This window comes from Magnolia sinica, chromosome 13 (genome assembly GCF_029962835.1).
Source record: "Magnolia sinica isolate HGM2019 chromosome 13, MsV1, whole genome shotgun sequence".
In the NCBI taxonomy this organism is placed as follows: Eukaryota; Viridiplantae; Streptophyta; class Magnoliopsida; order Magnoliales; family Magnoliaceae; genus Magnolia; species Magnolia sinica.
The window spans coordinates 76,767,161-76,780,057 of NC_080585.1; the positions used below are offsets into that span (position 1 = coordinate 76,767,161).

At 37.8% G+C, this 12,897-nt stretch overlaps 1 long non-coding RNA gene across 2 annotated transcripts; it reads right to left on the minus strand.

Annotated features, from left to right (window-relative positions):
- Window positions 1-5,459: 5,459 nt before the first annotated feature.
- LOC131223875 (uncharacterized) lies at window positions 5,460-11,251 on the minus strand. Of its 2 annotated transcripts, XR_009160745.1 has the most exons (5): window positions 11,026-11,251; window positions 10,635-10,719; window positions 8,103-8,222; window positions 7,931-8,014; window positions 5,460-6,115 (listed from the first exon to the last, which is right to left on the minus strand). It is a non-coding gene; the product is annotated as an uncharacterized LOC131223875 (long non-coding RNA). The 2 variants fall into 2 exon arrangements; XR_009160744.1 differs by lacking the exon at window positions 5,460-6,115 and having other exon boundaries at window positions 7,731-8,014.
- Window positions 11,252-12,897: the final 1,646 nt, after the last annotated feature.

The window sequence follows — 12,897 nt, forward strand, 5'->3', positions numbered from 1 at the left end:
TCGATTCCGATTATTGAGGCCGATTCCGATTATCAAGGCCGATTCCGATTATTGAAGCCTATTCTGATTGTCAAGGCCAACTCCGATTGTCGAGGCCAGATATTGAGGCCGATTGCCGAGGCCCATTGTGATGTATATACGGCCGGTATTTGAGGCCCATTCTGATGAGCATTCAGCCTCGGCTTGATGCATTTGAGGCCTATGTATTGTGTGTGAGGCCTATGTGATGAGGCCCATTGTGGTGTATTTGAGGGACAGGCGATGGAGCCCGTTGTGTTGTATATTAGGCCCATGTGAGAGGCCCATTGTGATGTATATTAAACTCTTGAGTGAGGCCTATGGTGTTGTATATTAGGCCCTTGTGTGAGGCTATGGGTCCACTATATGTTAGGCTCTATGCAGGCCATTCCTTGGAGGCAATGTTGGTTAAATGTCCACATTGTCGAGGCCGATTGTCGATGTTGGTTATTGATACCGATTATGAGTATGTGATAGCATAGCATCATAATACAAGCCTATACACATCATCTACATGTTTGTTATGAGATGTGGTTGACCATTGCATATGTCATTGGGCAGGTTGTTATGAGACTCCCTAATAGGTGGAGATTGTCTCACATGAGCGCACGATATGCGCAAGATTGATGCATGACTGGATTATATGACTCATGCATCTGGCATTGTATGTTGTGATTACTGTACGCCTTAGTGACATCAGGGTCTAGCCTCCATAGGCATATCGTGGATGGCCAGATGGGACACCGAAAATATGTTATTAGCATCGGGTTGCCATAGATGGTCCTGGGTGAAAATCTCTAAACCCTCTTGGTACCAGAGGACGCCCCAACGTCGAGATCGAGTGGATATATATGAGTGCATGAGAGCCATATACCAGTAGGCTGCGTCTCCCACTGTATCGTGGTCGGTTGTGGCCTTACCTGCCTGAGGGAGTAGGCATAACTAGGCTGAGTTTGATCAGCTCATGAATGGGTCCTCTATCGACGTGAGGGGTAGATATTGGCCGACTACTGGCCAGACAGATAGTAAGGTCTTTTCAACTTACCCAGTTGTGTGCTTGATGGGGTGAAAAATTGGTGTAGAGTGTACTAGACCCCGGTGATGATCCCAAAGATGAACAGTACTGATATGTAGACTTATTGGGCAGGAGTTGCATATTCATTTATTCATTCATTCACTATCCACTCGGGATGGTGGTGCGCAACTATTTGTTACTAGTGCCTTCGAAATGGCCAGGATTTCGGTTAGGGCACACAACTAACCTGAGATCAGGAGTTTACCACATTGAGTCTGACTATCTAAATTTAGGAATGGGACTGGTTTGGATAGAAGTCCCCTGTGATGGACCCCATAGCCTGCGATACTACATATTATCATCCCGACTTCACACTCCAGCATGGTTATTCCATTCGCACCGCATATTGCATTACAACCGCGGCATATGGTATTTTAGGTTACTGTATTCCTGCATTTATATGGTTTAGATATGACATCTAATATTTAGTTCTTTATGACTCCTCATTTGCATAGCTGATCTATATTGCGTACTTTGATATTGTTTGACTCATGGACTTTTCAGTATTTTCGCTTACTCTGATATCGTATGATTCATGATCTTATCTGTATTGTATAATTGTGACATTGTATTTGTGCGCTTGGTACTTATCTTGTGCACACACTTTCACCACCCTCTAAGCTTTTTATAAGCTCATGGATGATAGATGCGTACAGGAGATGATAGGTTGCAGCAGCGTGGAGCTTGGAGCATGTAGCTGACTTCTGGAGTTTTGATTTTAACATATGTATTTCCCTTTCAGTATTGTATTCAAATGTTTATACTAGTGGATATATGATGATGATGTTGCCTTTGTGATTTGGGTAAACTTGTGGTTATACCTTTTATGAGATAAATGCACGTTGAAAAATCCTCCTTGTAGGATCCTAGGATCGAAACCTGGCATATGGGCGCTGGGAGCCGAGAATGGGGCAGTACGGAGGCTGTCGGCAGCGGATTCAGCAATCAAGATTCCTGTAAATCCAATTTTCAGGTTTGGGGCGTGATATCGTGTCATATAATTCATCCAACTTATGTGTTATACCGCCTTGAGGTGTTCACGTAAATCCACGGTAGCATTGAACACGATGGTGAATCTCTGTGGTTATGGAATGCAGGACGAGTTGGGTTTTCTATGAATTATATTTCACATTGTAATGATCACTACGTATGATGCGCTGCGCACACTTTGCTAGGCATGCATTCACACTACAAGAAATCCCACCTTTAGCAACGAAAATTTTCGTCGCTAAAGGCTAAATTTTCGTAGCTAAAAAGTTTTAGCGACGAAAATTTTCGTTGCTAAATTCGTCACTAAAAGACCGAGGCAAATGATTTTTAGTGACGAAAAACTTTAATCGTCGCCAAAGGGAAGCTTTTTAGCGAAGAAAATTTTTGTCGCAAAATAACTTTTTCAAAACTTTTAGCAACAAATAATTTCGTCACTAAAAAATATTTTCAAAACTTTTAGCTACGAAAATTGTCGTCGCTAAAACAATTTTCCAAAACTTTTAGCTACGAAAATTTTCGATGCTAGAAATATTTACAAAACTTTTAGCTACGAAAATATTAGTCGCTAAAAAAAATTTGCATAACTTTTAGCTACGAAACTTTTCGTCGATAAAAGTCTCTTTTTTTAAAAAAAATTTCCAGCACAAAATTCCTGATATACACCTATTACAATATATTCCATCATATTCATCCTGATGCACAACTGTTATAATATTTCATCATATTTACATTCACATCCATCTAAACCCAAACTAGTAAATCCATCCAAACATAAACTACATTCATCCAAACACAAACAATCTCATCCACATCACATTTATTCACACATAAATACATATAAGCTTAACATCTTAAACAAAAATACCCCAAACCTAAACCTAAAACTAAAACCTATAACATAAACCTAAACCTAAAACCTAAACCTAAACTATAACTTATAAGTTCAGGTTTAGGAAATCGGGTTCGGGTTCGGACTCAGGTTTAGGTTTGGGTTTTCAAATTTAGGTTTAGGTTTAGGTTATAGGTTTTGAGATTTGAGAATAGGTTTAGGTTTAAGGTTATAAGTTTAGGTTTAGGAAATCGAGTTCGGGTTCGGGATCAGGTTTAGGTTTGGGTTTTCAAGTTCAGGTTTAGTTTAGGGAGTTGAGATTAGGATTAGGTGCAGGTTTAAGTTTAGGGATTTGAGAATACGTTAAGGTTTAGGTTTAGGAAATCGGGTTCGGGTAATAGGTTTAGGTTTAGGTTAAGGTTAAGGTTAGGTTATAGGTTAAGGTTTAGGAAATTAAGTTTAGGTTATAGGTTTAGGTTATAAGTTAAGGTTATAGGTTAAGGTTTAGGTTATAGGTTAAGTTTTAGGTTTAGGTTAAGGTTATATAGGTTTAAGTTTAGGTTATAGGTTTTAAGATTTAAAAATAGGTTTAGGTTAAGGTTATAAGTTTAGGTTTAGAAAATCGAGTTCGGGATCGAGATCAGGTTTAGGTTTAGGTTTTCAAGTTTAGGTTTAGGTTTAGGTTTAGATTAGGGAGTTGAGATTAGGATTAGGTGTAGGTTTAGGTTTAGGGATTTGAGAATACGTTAAAGTTTATGTTTAGGAAATCAGGTTCGGATTATAGGTTTAGGTTAGGTTATAGGTTAAGGTTTAGGAAATTGAGTTTAGGTTATAGGTTAAGGTTAAGGTTTAGGTTTAGGTTTAGGTTATAGGTTTTGGGATTTGAGAATAGGTTTAGGTTAAGGTTATAAGTTTAGGGTTAGGAAATCGGGTTCGGGTTTAGGATCGGGTTTAGGTTTAGGTTTTCAGGTTTAGGTTTAGGTTAGGGAGTTGAGATTAGGATTAGGTTAGGTTTAGGTTTAGGGATTTGAAAATACATTAAGGTTTAGGTTTAGAAAATCGGGTTCGGGTTATAGGTTTAGGTTTAGGTAAGGTTATAAGTTAAGGTTTAGAAAATTGAGTTTAGGTTATAGGTTTAGGTTATAAGTTAAGGTTATAGGTTAAAGTTTAGGTTATAGGTTAAGTTTTAGGTTTAGGTTAAGGTTATATAGGTTTAGGTTTAGGTTATAGGTTTTGAGATTTGAGAATAGATTTAAGTTAAGGTTATAAGTTTAGGTTTAGGAAATCGGGTTCGGATTCGGGATCGGGTTTAGGTTTGGGTTTTCAAGTTTAGGTTTAGGTTTAGGTTAGGGAGTTGAGATTAGGATTAGGTGTAGGTTTAGGATTAGGGATTTGAGAATACGTTAAGGTTTAGGTTCAGGAAATCGAGTTCGGGTTCGAGATCGGGTTTACATTTGGATTTTAGGTTTAGGTTTAGGCTATAGGTTATAAGTGTAGGTTTAGGTTTAGGTTTTAGGTTTATGTTTTGGGTTATAGGTTTAGGTTAAGGTTTAAGTTTAGGTTATAGGTTTAAGTTATAAGTATAGGTTTAGGTTATAAATATAGGTTTAGGTTTAGGTTTTATGTTTAGGTTATAAGTGTAGGTTATAGGTTTAGGTTTAGGTTAGGTTATAGGTTACGGTTTAGGGAATTCAGTTTAGGTTATAAGTTTAGGTTCAGGGATTTGAGAATACGTTAAGGTTTAGGTTTAGGAAATCGAGTTCGGGTTCAAGATCGGGTTTACGTTTGGGTTTTAGGTTTAGGTTTAGGTTATAGGTTATAAGTGTAGGTTTAGGTTTAGGTTTTAGGTTTAGGTTATAGGTTATAGCATTAGGTTATAGGTTTAGGTTTAGGTTAAGGTTTAGGTTTATAGGTTTTGGGATTTGAGAATAGGTTTAGGTTATAAGTATAAGTTTAGGTTAGGGTGTAGGTTAAGGTTTAGGGAATTGAGTTTAGGTTATACTTATAGGTTTTGGGATTTGAGAATGGTTTTAGGTTATAAGTATAGGTTTAGGGAATTGAGTTTAGGTTATAGGTTTAGGTTATAGGTTATAGGTTTAGATTAAGGTTTAGGTTTAAGTTATAGGTTTTGGGATTTGAGAATATGTTTAGGTTAAAAGTATAGGTTTAGGTTAGGGCGTAGGTTAAGGTTCAGGGAATTGAGTTTAGGTTATAGGTTATGAGTTTTTGGTTAAGGTTTAGGTTATAGTTATAGGTTTTGGGATTTGAGAATAGGTTTAGGTTATAAGTATAGGTTTAGGTTAGGTTATAGGTTAAGGTTTAGACAATTGAGTTTAGGTTATAGGTTTTAGGATTTGAGAATAGGTTTAAGTTATAAGTATAGGTTAAGGTTAGGTTATAGGTTAGAGTTTAAGGAATTGAGTTTAGGGAATTGAGTTTAGGTTATAGGTTATAGGTTTAGGTTAAGGTTTAGGTTGTAGTTATAGGTGTTGGAATTTGAAAATAGGTTTAGGTTAAGGTTTAGGTTGTAGTTATAGGTTTTGGAATTTGAAAATAGGTTTAGGTTATAGGTTAAGGGTGTGGTCCCTGCAAGTACAGATATAAACATGACTTGTCCAAATGGCAAGGCTACTCCAATGTTGTCCATAGGAAATGGACAGCTTCATCATGATCATAACAGCAGTTCCCACCTTCCAGGGACCCCCACTCAACATCTGGATAGCTCCGACGCACATTCGGATCTGCTTCATCAATTTCGAGCAAATACAGATATAAACACGGCCTGTCCAAATGACCAGGCCACTCCAATGTTGTCCATAGGAAATGGAAAGCTTCATCATGGTCATAATAGCGATTCTCACCTTCCAGGGACCCCCTCTCAACATCCGAATAGCTCCGACGCACATCCGGGTCTACTCCATCAATTTCGAGTAAATAAAGATATAAACATAGCCTGTCCAAATGGTCAGGCCACTCCAATGTTGTCCATAGGAAATGGACAGCTTCATCATGGTCATAACAACGGTTCCCACATTCCAGGGACCCCCGCTCATCATCCGGATAGCTCCGACACGCATCCGGGTCTGCTCATTTAAATAAAATGGATTATTAAGATCATTTAAATAAAATCAGGTCCAATCAACAATCTGACCTGGAGGATTCTGTTAGCATTGTTGACGGCACCTCGAATCTTGTTTTAGGGCCTAGAAATTCAAAATTAGATACAAAAATTAAAAAAACCAAAGAAATTTAAGAAAGATAGTCAAAGTCCATGTGAATGAGCACAAGTATGCACCTACATATAAATTCTGAAAATTTATTGCATATCACAAAAATAATAATAATAATAATAATAAATAAATAATCCTTGTGTTTGGATATTCAACAAAATGGGTTAGAATGAATTCATTTGCCTAATTCATGGAAACCTTGCATTTGGATATTCAACAAAATTGAATTTTAATAATTCAATTCAGTTCAAGAAACTTAGATTTCTGAGAAGGATTTAATGGTTTTAAATCCATGGTTTTTTAGAAAAGGTCTATTTCCTGGACATCAAATTCAACGAGGAAAGTAAGATGGTTAATATTACTTTTCACAGTGCAAAGTTTCAGTTATGTCTCTTCTTTACCTTCCATTTTCTTCTTAACAAGAAAATCCATATTTACTAATATTCCCATTTTTTTCATTTTTCAAAAGAATGAGTTCGGACTCCGAAAGCGTCGGCTCAAGCACTCGTACTTTCAGCCCAAACCCTAATCCTATGAAAGTTCCCCTTCTTATCACAGTTGTCCCCGGCTTTTGAGGCACATGGTTGAACCATCTCAATTTTCTCTGTATCTGTTTACCTACAATTGGGCTACTCTAAGGCTGCTAGTTAGAATAACTTATGCCCAATTTTTGTTTTTTTTTTCAAATGCATTAATATATTGCCTGTCCAATAACATTGGCAACAACAGTCAAATTTGGAAGCAACCCAAATTTGAATATTTTGAGTTGTTAATTGTCCTCCCTGGATAATGGAAAGGGTGAGTATATGGACTGGACACAAGCTGGGCAAAATAAAATTTTCAGTAGGCCTGGCCTGCCAAACACTACCAGTTCAAAATCCAAGTGCAAACTGACCCAGGAATGCCCTTTCTACATCGTAGATAATAAGTAAATTTTGCAGCTTGTATGTATTACTTGCCTATGGAAACCAAAAGATCTAAATCAGCCCACTTAACTCAGCTCCATCTCATGGAACCTTTTACTTGCAAAAATGGTTCAGACCAATAACCACTTAAGAGAAGTACCAGACAAACTATCAGATGAAAATCATCTCAAAGTTGGACAAGAAGTATCATATCTCTACTATATATAATGTCATAGTCAACATAATAGTGATCCTATGCACAACAGCAAATCTATACAATTTGGAAGGGATTATTTCAGAGGAAATAGTATATATTGATAGTATTAAGTTAGAACAAGAAAAATGTAATGCAAATCTGTTGTATGACTATTCAGTACCTACATTCTTTGGTCATATATTGGCTCTTATAGTTTTTTTTTTTAAAGCAACAATATTCTAAAGTTGAATAGAACTACTTCCAAGTTTCCACCCAAGATTGAAAGGCGGTTTGAATTTGTCCCAGTGCGTTACCTTGTTAAAATAATGGATAAACTTGTCCATTTGTTTGAACCAAGATTCAGCATATTGGTACTGAAAATCATCACCCATTGTCCACATGATGTGATTTGTACGTGTCAGTTGTCACATTTGTCTGTTCATCAAAGCCAAATAAAATTACAAGAGGGAGCGAGAGTGAATACAAGTATTACATTAAATGCATGGGCTGAATTGTACTCTTATTAGAAACCACTAGGACATTTCATATGAAGAGTTCTGTAAAGGCTTACTTGAGTCTTAGCAGCATCAATAAAATCATTTACACATTGTTCAACATTGTAATGAGGAGATACAGTTACAACAAAATCCAGATGAGTACATGAGAACTGTCACAAGAAGTTGGTACCTGTATAGGTGAAGAGTCATCATTGACTTCAAAATGGAAACCATTTGGAGGACTATAATAAACAGGAAAGGCACTTGTGAAAATCTGGTGGTTGGACAACATGATATGTCAGCAAACTATAGCAATTTAAAATAATAAATAAATAACAGAACAAGAACTTGAAGTTTCATACCGGAGAAGAAGAACCAAAAGTCTTTGACCCATGCCATATAACTTCAAGTGATTTATCCACCTTACGCTTTGCCCTTTCCTGGTAATCAATCCTTGCAAAGTATAGAGAATCGAAACCAAGCTACAAGAACAATATAACCAATCAGATAATAAGTAATTTGTTCAATAGTCATCTGAGAGTATTGACAGATGGATTTTTTACAAGAGAGAAGTACCAGATCCTGATGCATCATGACATACATAATGTCCAGATGCGACTGTCTGTACAAGTTGGATCCATATGTTTCTGCGATCTAGACCACTGATTAGTTGCAAAGTGGATCGTCCATTATACAGGACCTCATTCGTCCGTGTCTATGGGAGATTGGAAAATGTGTATGGTGACAATGACAACCAGGGGTAACAAAAAAGTTTTGCTAAGGCACCTTGCAATTCTCATAAGTAGCTTTGACAATCTCCTTATTCAGTAATCTTGATTTAACTTTCTCCAAGAACTTCAAGTGCAGCTCATGAAAATTAGCTTTAATCCATACACTTTCTTTTCATTTTTCTCTTCAATTTTGGTTCTTTCTTTCTGTTTTCTGGTTTTAGTGTTTTGGCTAATGTGAAACTAGAGTGGAAGTCTTTTGAAAATGTTATGGATTCATGTATTCGTTCATGCAGCATTTGATCAGGCTCCTAAACCAAATAAAGTTTGAGACTAATAAGGCTGCCTTTAATGAAGAGTTTCTTTTCTACAAGATCTCATTGCATAACATATGTTTTGATAGAATGCAGGCCGTATATATAAGAGCTATCATGCAAAGGCTCATCCCCATCCTTGGATGGCATGCATGCCAGACATCCAGACCATTCATTAGGTGGTCCACACTATATATGAACATGACTTGGACCAATATAAAAAAGATCACTCTTCTATGAGAAAAAGAAGCCCATTTCTCCAAACTCAATGTGCATGCCTTACCTTTCACTGCATGGTTTCCATTTTGATCATGCGCACATTACATAACATGTTCATCAAATTCAAGAACAAGGTTTATTATCTGATCAAGCTCAGAAACTTCAAGTGTCGATAACAAAATATGAGCAGAGGATGAGCATTTGAAGCAAGAGTATGCTAAATCTTTTATGTACAACATTTGATTTATCAATATTTCCAGAGTTGCGAAATTTATACATTTATAATCTACTGGAGTAATCTTACATCGTGAGTTGAATTTTCAGTGGATGATCTAACTTATGAGTGTTTATTTGTTAGCATCGACAGTAGAAAGTGCGACCTATCATATAAACAGTTTGTATCATTGGAAAACAAACGAGTTTTCCCAAGTCCTAATACATTGGATTGTGATACATTGGGGTGTACTCCAACAGACTTCTTGTTTGATTTTAGAATGGCATCCAAGGCACCTGAAATATTCTCTTCAATGTTTTAAGTTTATCTTTATAGAATCATTCCTCCAAAAAAGATGGCCTATATGAGCTTGATTACAGCTTTCAAAACAATTAATTTATTCACTGTGAGACTAGAAAGTTTTTATGCTGCCATTTTCAAAAATTTCATTTTTTTTCTCTAGTTGGTTGACACACTGGATTGTAACAAGGCTCTTGTTTGATCTTAGAGAAGTATGTGAGGCATCTTAAATATTCTTTTCAATATTTTAAGTTCATCTACATAGAATAATCCCTCTAGAATTTTGTACAGCTACTGGAACACATTCTCAACCTCACATAGGACCTCTCTTTATGAGAAACTAAACGACACATCAAAGAAAATTTAAGCTTGATACCAAAAAATGAGCTCGAAATAAATCTCGGGTGAACCACACCACAGGAAAACAATAGTGATTGAATGTCCCCCATTAAAAATCGGCCCTTCGACCACGGATTAAACAGGAAAATTAACAACAACAACCAAAAAAAAAGAGAGAAACAAGAAAAGGAAGAAAAGGAAGCTTAAACAGGAAAATTAGCATTAGTCAACGATAAAAGCATTTTTAAATAGTTAAAGATAAGTACAAATGAAGTTTCTCAAATAGACAACCATGATCTTATTACTCAGTAGAATCCCCCATTAACACAGTTCAGATGCACAACAGAAACAGAATACCAGCAAGAAGACGGATGAGCCCTGCTGTGAGCATTCCTGGTCCGAAAATCAAGGCAATCTAATTGCAAGGTGGGCCACGCCTGTACATTGAGCATAATCGTCGGTCTTACTTTTCCAACCATCCATTTTCTCATACATGTGGGGCCGACTTGATGGCCAGATTTTTAGGACTAGAGCATTCAAATGGTGCACCTGATCAATGGCCCAGATGTCAGACTATGTCCAAACTCTCCTCATGTGAATTTCCTTTACCAGTTCTCAAGCTCTAATCTAGAACCCAACACTTGTCAGGTAGGCCTTTTCCAACCATTCCTTTTCTCATACATGTGTGGGCCACTTATTATGATGTCATTGGAAACAAAATAAAGAATTACATGACAATTGCATTGGCATTTATATAAACAGCAATAACAAACATCTCACCATTAAATCCACGGACAGTTGCAACAACAATGTCTTTGGTTCGAGCTTTGTAAACTTCCGCAGTCTCGCAGTCTTCTCCAAAGATCTAATATGAGAATTCGAGAGATTGAGATAAGAACATATAGTGGAAAGACACGCTTGCTAACACAGGGCGCTTGTTTACAGTAATCAGGACCATTGATTTTGTGCGCCACCACATGAATGGGCCATATCCAATGAGTTTGGACTGACATTCAATAGGCAAAACTTATATGGCGACAGTTGTCTGATTGCTGCAATCTTCAAACTATGGCCCATCCAAGTTGTGGTCCACCAAATCAACAGCCCTAATCACCATACATGTTTACATTGGGAGAAAGGAAGAGAAGATTCGACAGAGAGTGGGACGTACCAAAGTCAAATTTGGTGGAATGGTTGGAGATTCAGATGGAATTGCCGGAGATTCTCCTAGGGCTGGATTTTGCATTCTCTGGGACAGGGGTCTTGCTTGAATTGGGGTTTGAGATGAGTTGATTTGGGGGTGTGTGAGGCTGAGGAGGATCAGGATGTTGGAGATTGATGGAAGAGAGGGAAAATGGAGGAAATTTGAGAGAGAGAGAGAGAGAGAGAGAGAGAGAGAGAGAGAGAGAGAGAGAGAGAGAGAGATTTGGGCATGAATTTGGGGCGGGATTTTTTTGGCTTCTGGGCGCGGGTTCTATACCCACACGAATTTGGGGCGGGATTTCCTGGAAGTTCTAATGCAAGGATGTTGGGTGGGTCCCACTGAAATATATGTGAGAAATCCATTCCGTCCATCCGTTTCAAGAGCTCATTTTAGGATGTGCGACCAAAAATGAGGTGGTTACAAAACTCAAGTGGGTCACACAAGAGGGGAAATGAGGGAAAGAAATTCCTACCGTTAAACCTTCCTGGGCTCCACCTTGATGTTTATATGCTATCCAAACCTTCCTGGCCCAAATGTCAGGCTAAAATGATCTGTAAAAAAGAAGGGATGAACAGAATGGACGAAGAACACATATCATTGTGGGGCCCACAGAGCACCCCGTCGCTGGTGGGAACGGATTGGCTACTCTCCCTGACATCAGCCAATGGCCGGTGGTCGGTGCTATGTGGGCCCCACCATGATGTATGTGTTTCATCTATGCCATCCATCTATTTTTAAAGATCATTTTACAGTATGAGTCCAAAAATGAGATATATCCAAATCTCAAGTGGACCACATTATAGGAAACAGTGTTGAATGAGGGTCGACCATTAAAAAAGTTTTGGAGGCCATAAAAGTTTTGGATCAAGCTGATATTTGTTTTTTCTCTTCATCTGGGCCTTTATGACCTAATCAATAGATTGGATGTCATATAAACAGTATAGTGGGCCTTAGGAGGATTTTAATGGTCGAGATCCAATCACTATTGTTTTCATGTGGTGTGGTCCACCTGAGATTTATATCCCTCTCATTTTTGGGATCAAGAAATAAGATGATCTGTAAAAATTCATGAACGGAATGGATGAAACACATACATCATGGTGGGGCCCACAGAGCACCGACCATCAGCCACGGAGCTGGTGTCAAGGGGAGTAGCCAATCTATTTATGTCACTGGTGGAGGGGGAGTAGCTAATCCGTTCCCCGGGGAAGGAAACAGAATGCGTCCTACCCAATCATTATTTTCTTCCTGTGGTGTGGTCCACCTAAGATTTATATCCTTATAATTTTTTTTTTTGTAAATTACTAAAATGATCTGTAAAAATGGATGAACAGAATGGATGAAACACATACATCATGGTGGGCTCCACGGAGCACCGACCACAAGCCATGGGGCTGGTGTGAGGGGGAGTAGTTAATCCGTCTCCTAGTTTTTAAGTCTCTTGGGGCCCATCGTGATGTATGTTATTTATCTACTCTGTCCATACATTTTAACGGATTATTTAAACAGTTGATCCAAAAAAGGAGTCAGATCTGTGTGCCCCACCATGATGTATGTATTATATCAACACCGTTCATTCATTTGGAGAGATCATTTTATGGGATGATCAAAAGAACAAGTCAGATCCAAATCTCAAGTGGCCCCACCACCGAAAACAGTGGGGACAGTGACACCCACCATTGAGACTTTCGTAGGGCCACTATGATATTTATTTAAGTTCTAACCTGTTAATAACTTTAAAAAAAGACATGGATGAAGAGAAAAATCAAATATAAGCTTCATCCAAGACTTCTGTAGCCCTCTGAAATTTTTTATTAGTAAGTGTTCAATCCCCACAAT